Source organism: Lycium ferocissimum, chromosome 7 (genome assembly GCF_029784015.1).
Source record: "Lycium ferocissimum isolate CSIRO_LF1 chromosome 7, AGI_CSIRO_Lferr_CH_V1, whole genome shotgun sequence".
NCBI lineage: Eukaryota > Viridiplantae > Streptophyta > Magnoliopsida > Solanales > Solanaceae > Lycium > Lycium ferocissimum.
This window is the reverse complement of record NC_081348.1, coordinates 66848240-66854800: the sequence shown is the minus strand read 5'-3', so window position 1 is coordinate 66854800 and position 6561 is coordinate 66848240. Positions and strand designations below refer to the sequence as shown.

At 32.6% G+C, this 6561-nt stretch overlaps 1 pseudogene; it reads left to right on the top strand.

Moving 5' to 3' along the window:
* The first annotated feature begins 1241 nt into the window (after positions 1–1241).
* On the top strand, positions 1242–6355 carry LOC132061836 (probable sulfate transporter 3.5; annotated as a pseudogene).
* Positions 6356–6561: the final 206 nt, after the last annotated feature.

Here is a 6561-nt window from a genome sequence, read left to right as displayed (position 1 = left end):
CCCCATATCTTTGTACACCTTCCTTGTACATAGATTCTCAATTGTACAATGTTTTCAATCATCAAAACTCTCCATACGACCCAAAAAAAAATTGGGGAAAATCAAGGCTGCTCAAAAAATTTTTGAAAATTTCCACAAATTTTTAGACAAGACTTTTTCCCCCCAACAAATCCTAAGGGCCCCAAATCCCCTTATCCATAAAAAAGTTTTAAAAGAAAATAAATATTCCCCCCTTTTAATTTATTTGTTTAATTTTTGTTTACCGCTTTAAGATTTTTGAAATTTGGACTTAAAAAAAGTCTTTTCAAATTTAGGGAAAAAAAATAAATATTATTAAAGGAAAAATTTGGGGGTTTTAAAGTTAAATTCTTTAATTAAAAAAAGTATTTTATTTTAAAAAAAAATCAAAAAAAAAAATTTTGATAAAAATTAACATAAAGGGGAGTAGAGTAAAATTCGGGGTAAAATCACTACCAATCTACCATTATCTTTTTCAATACATAATGAACATGGGCCCCGAGGCATTTCCCCGGGTTTTCACGAAAAATAAATCTTTTTTGAGACCTTAAAATTATATGTATGAATTTTTTTTTTTTTATTTTTTAGATAAAAAGATTAAATTAATATTTTGTTATAATCAACTTCTTATAATATTTTTATTTAATAGAATATATTGAGTAGAATATTAATTTGTAATTATTAAATTTTTTCTGAACTTTTCGTTCTAAAGGAGTCTAAAACACTAATATGGCCAATTAGCTCAAAAAAAATCGGAATCCTTTGGGAAAGTAAAAAATCAATTTTTGAAAAGTGAACATGAGTAAGGGCATGAAAAAATTTTTAAAAGGGTCTAATTTCCCCGGGTAATAGTTAAGTCATCAATTAAAGTCAAATTTGATTTTAATAAATTATATAATGTAAAGGCATGTTCACATTTTAAATTTTTTGGGAAAAATCGAATGTAAAAAAATTTTTTAACCCCAATAATTATTTACAAATTTGGCAAAAAAAATAGTTGATCAAAAAATGAATACTTGTCATTAATAAAAAGTATAATTTTTTTATTTAAAATTTATTATATTTAAAATAAAATCTCAAGATGTATATAAAAATATGGGCCTTTTTTATTTTGGGGTCTAAGGCAACCTTAGTGGCCCAGCTAGGGGTTGGACCCGCCCCTGGGAAACGAAGGAGCAGGAGGGTTATTTGGTTTGGGGAGGAGAGGGGGGGAAAGTCTTTGTTTCTTCTGCATAGCTATATCAATCTCAAGCATGACGAGTTCTTGGCATAGGGTGAACTATGCAACGCCAAGAGGCTTTGGCACATCACTAAAAGCAAACCTAAAAGAAACATTTTTTCCAGATGATCCATTCCATGAATTCAAGAATGAGCCACTTTCACGTAGAATTCTAAAGGGGACTCAATATTTTGTTCCAATTTTTGAATGGTTACCAAAGTACAGTTTGAAGCTCTTCAAGTATGGTCTTCTTGCTGGTATCACTATTGCTAGCCTTGCCGTCCCTCAAAGGGATAAGCTATGCAAAGCTCATAAACATTACTCCAATCATCGGACTTTGTAAGCTACGTTTTATTTTTTCCTAGAATATATATACTACTCTCTCCGTCTCAATTTAAGTATTTTAATTTGACTGGACACAAGTTTTAGGAATAAAAAGAGACTTTTGAATCTTGTGTGCTAAACTATGTAATATACTAAAATATCCTTTAAATCTTGTGTTTTTAAACTTGTCATGTAGGATGTTTGAATTGTCAACTTACAAAAATATAGAAACTCTCTTTGGGTAGACTAAAATGTAAGTAAGACACTTTAAATTGGGACGGAGGGAGTATTTTCATAATTCTCTCAACTATCAAGATATATACAAATGACAAGATTGAGTCTATCTCTGCGTTTTGCATGCGGATTCGAGCTTTGTTCCTCCTCTTATTTATGCGGTTTTTGGAAGTTCAAAGCACCTTGCTGTAGGGACAGTGGCTGCTTGCTCGTTGCTTATTGCAGCAACCATTGAGGAAAAAGTGAAGGCTAACGATAATGTGCCTCTCTATCTCAGTTTGGTCTTCACCGCCACTCTTTTCGCTGGTTTGGTTCAGACTGCTCTGGGTTTGCTAAGGTATATATACTATCCATTTCTACAATGTGTATATATACATATACAGTCTCAATTTATGTGAGATTGTTTTACTAGGCACGGAGTTTAAGAAAGAAAGAAAGATTTTTGAAAGTTGTGGTCTAAAACATGCCATAGATATTTGTGTGGCTCTAAATCATTTCATTAAGGGCAGAAGAGAAAGTTTCAAGTTAAATTATTTTTAAATATATAAATAAAAAGGAAGGTGTATCACATAAATTGGGACAGATGGAGTATATATTAGTGTGAGTACTAGACTACACGTATATTTTGTTTGTGCAGACTTGGGATTTTGGTAGATTTTCTATCACATTCAACCATAACTGGATTTATGGGAGGGACAGCAATAATTATTTGCTTGCAGCAACTAAAGGGCATGCTTGGTTTGAAACATTTCACTACCCATACTGATGTGGTCTCTGTCTTACGTGCTATCTTCCACAACAGAAACGAGGTTCTAGCTCATTGGATTATAGTATATATACAATTTTCTTTCTGTACATATATATTTTGGCTCTTATCTAGTTTGTATATTATTGAACAGTGGAAGTGGGAGAGTGCCGTTGTTGGTATAATCTTCCTTATTTTCCTGCAATTCACTAGATTTGTGGTGAGTGTTTCCAATATATTGGTATGCATGGTATGTACAAATAAATGTTGGGACAAATCATGCATAGATCAAAAAGGACTGACAAAAAGAATGGATATATCCAATTTGCAGAAAAACAAGAAACCAAAGCTATTTTGGGTTTCAGCCATAGCTCCAATGGTAACCGTCATAGTTGGTGCTTTTTCGCTTACTTCGCCCATGCTCAGAAATATGGCATCCAAATCGTAAGCATTTTTTCATTTCTTTTTTCCCCTTCCAAATGTATTTAATTACTCCCTCCATCCTAAAAAGATTATTCTCTTTTGACTTGGCACAAAATTAAAGAAATAAAGAAAGACTTTTGAAATGTGTGGTCCAAAACAAGCCTTAGTTATTTGTGTGGCTGTAAATAATCTTACAAAGTTAAATTGTTTCTAAATATAAAAAGGTGACAATCTTTTTGAGACAAATTAAAAAAAAAAGGAGGATAATTTTTTTAAAACAGACTAAAAAAAAAGGAGGATAATTTTTTTGGGAGAGAGAGAGAGTATATGAAATGTGCAGATAGAACATAAATAAAAGCTGACGAATACGTACGCCAACTAGAAAAAGGAAGAATTAGAACAGGAATAGGCTGGTGCATATGGGAGAAAAGAAAAATAAAAGAATTTGCAATCTTTATTGAGTCAAAGTTTGGAAAAGATTACTCCCACGTCCTAATTTATACGATATTCTTCTCTTTTTAGTCAGTTAAAAAAATAATATTTTGTAAAAGTTTAATTTTAAAATTTTCATTTTATTCTTAATGAAATAATTTTCAATCACAAAAAAATTCTTGGGCTTATTTTAGACAATATAACTTAAAAATTTTCATTTTTTTCTTAAATTTCATGCCTAGTAAACGTTCTCATATAAATTGGGACAGAGAAAGTAGTGTACATATGATCTTTTTCAACTTTCTCTTTCAAGGATGTGGGGTATTGTTTCACTACAGTTTATTATTGAGACAAATCCCTTTTAAATGGCTTATCTATTTCTGAGTGGACTTCCACCTAATACAGGTTGGACATTTGAGTAAAGGAATAAATCCTTCATCCATTCATCTCTTAAATTTCGATCCGACGTACATATATATCAGCACCTATAAAAGCAGGAGTCATCACAACAGTTATTTCTTTAGCTGTAAGTACACCCTTTATCCATATGAGCTTCATTTATCAGAAAATCTTCTATGTTGCCAATCATAAAAAACGTGTTTATTAAAGATTGTATGGATTTTTTTCTAGGAAGGAATAGCCATTGGACGGAGTTTTGCCATCATTAGAAATGAACAAGTTGATGGCAACAAGGAAATGATTGCCATTGGCCTCATGAACATTTTTGGATCTTTTGCTTCATGCTACTTGACCACCGGTAATATAATTATTCACTTAAATAAAGCTAAGAGTAATATTTATCAAGATATAATATTGTTCACTTTGGGTCAAGCCCGCACGGTTTAATTTCTCCAAAGGACTGTTGAAAATATAAGGCAGGCCCTTGACAATATCATAGGGTACAAAGAGGACGGAAGAGGGAGAAAGACATTAAGCTCACTTCATATCATATTAAAACTCCACTCTTACATAATAACATTATAAAAGGGGTATATATAGGTGCTAAAGGATAAATTCTAGAAAGAAAACTACTAAATGTTTTCACACTCTTATTATGAACTTGTTCATTTCATAAACACAAAATTATGCACACAGATAACATCAAAGTGCTTGAACTTATAATATTCAAAATTATATTTTCAACAAGGACCTCACACCATTAATAGATTCCTACACTTTATATGTTGGCTCCCAATCTTTTCAGCTATTAATGTGAGACTTTGTCCCCACACTGAATAATAATGACCGCTTCTGATGGTGAATCTCCTGCAGAGAGCCCGATCTAGGACATATTACCTGTGAATCTCTTGCTATTGGCTGAAGTAAATATAATGAAAACAAACTAAAATATATTTTTGAACCCGTTGCTTTAAATTCCTAGATTCGCGAATACTTGTTTTTTGGAAAAGAATATTTTACACTAGCTAAGCTAAGTGTGGATTTAAAATAAAGAATATCGAGTATGTTTTATTTTCAGGGCCATTTTCTAGAACATTCAACGCCAGATGCAAGACAACAATGTCAAACGTGGTAATGTCAATATGCATGATGATAACGTTGTTGTTCTTGGCTCTTCTGTTTAGTTACACGCCCCTTGTCTCTCTCTCGGCGATCATCATGTCTGCAATGCTTGGGTTAATTGAGTATGACAAGGCCTACCACCTCTTCAAGACCGATAAGTTTGATTTTTGCATTTGTATGACTGCTTTTTTTGGGGTTGCCTTCATAAGCATGGACATCGGCCTAATGTTATCTGTAAGCAATGCAAGCACTAAACTAAATATTTCTAAGAAATACATTAAACTGCTAGAAATGACTTCGTTTTTCTTTAATTCCCAGGTTGGACTTGCCTTAATCAGAGCACTTCTATATGTAGCAAGGCCAGCAACCTGTAAGCTTGGAAGCATACTAGAAGCTGGACGCTATCGTGACATAGAGCAATATCCTGCTGCAAATGACATCCCAGGAATTTTAATTCTCAAGCTTTCTTCTCTTATATACTTTGCAAATTGCAATTACATCAGAGAAAGGTACGTCTTTTCTTCTATTTTCTCTCAAACTAGTATGTTTAATTAAGCTGACAAGTGAGGGTTGCTCAGTTGGTAAAGCACCTCCATCCATGATCGATAGGTCCAGGGTTCCAGCCACGCTGGAGGGGAAGTGTGAAAACACTATAGATGCTCCAAATTGGGAGGGTAAAAAAGTGTGTGTTTATGCCATTGATCTTATCCTTCTAATAGTTAATTTGATCTTTTTTGATGGATTACACAGGATTCTTAGATGGATCAGAGATGAGCATTCACTTACCGATTCTAAAGGAAATGAAATTGAATACTTGTTATACTAGAATTAGGAGGTACTCGTATATATTATGATTAATGAACAAAAAGGAGAAATTAGTATATTTCCTTCTTATTTTTTAATGCAATGGTAACGTTGCTGAATCAAAACAATATGATGCAACATGTATTACATCGATTCATATAACGGGTGTTGAAACGTTATTAGAAATTCAAAGCTGCGTAGAAGCAAAAGGGATCAAGGTAAAATCAAACTCTTTAATCTTTTTTTCTCTCCAATTAATTACTTTTGGCACTGTATAGAAAGTCCATAGACTTATGGGTACTTTCTTCTCCTTCATTTTCAATGTTTTTGTAGATGGTTTTGGTTAATTCGAGGTTGGAGTCATGGAAAAGTTAATGGTGACAGAGTCGATAAACACCATTGGAAAATAATATGTGTTATTAACAATTGAAGATGCAATTGATGCTTGCAAATTTTCACTCAAATGTTCGGATCAGATGAAAAGAGAAAATCTTGAAATAGTTTAACATTTTCATTGTGACAGCTGAAAATGCGCATACTAAATTTTCTTCAATCGTAAATGTGTACCTTTATTATTGACGACTTGTTTGTTCTTCTATGAATCCCAAGGTTAATACACAATTTGCTTTCTTTAAGCATTGATTAATAATCTCTTTTCATGATCATAGTGTTGTCAGTAGCTCGTAAACTAGTTAAACAACCTTAAGGAGATTTGTTAGCAACCAACTACTTAACAAACAAATTTACTTCATAAGGTAGGGGTGTCATGTGACGAGCACGCTTTGGCTAAGTTAGATATCTGTGATAAAATGCGTATATATGTAAAAGGGAAAAGGATAAA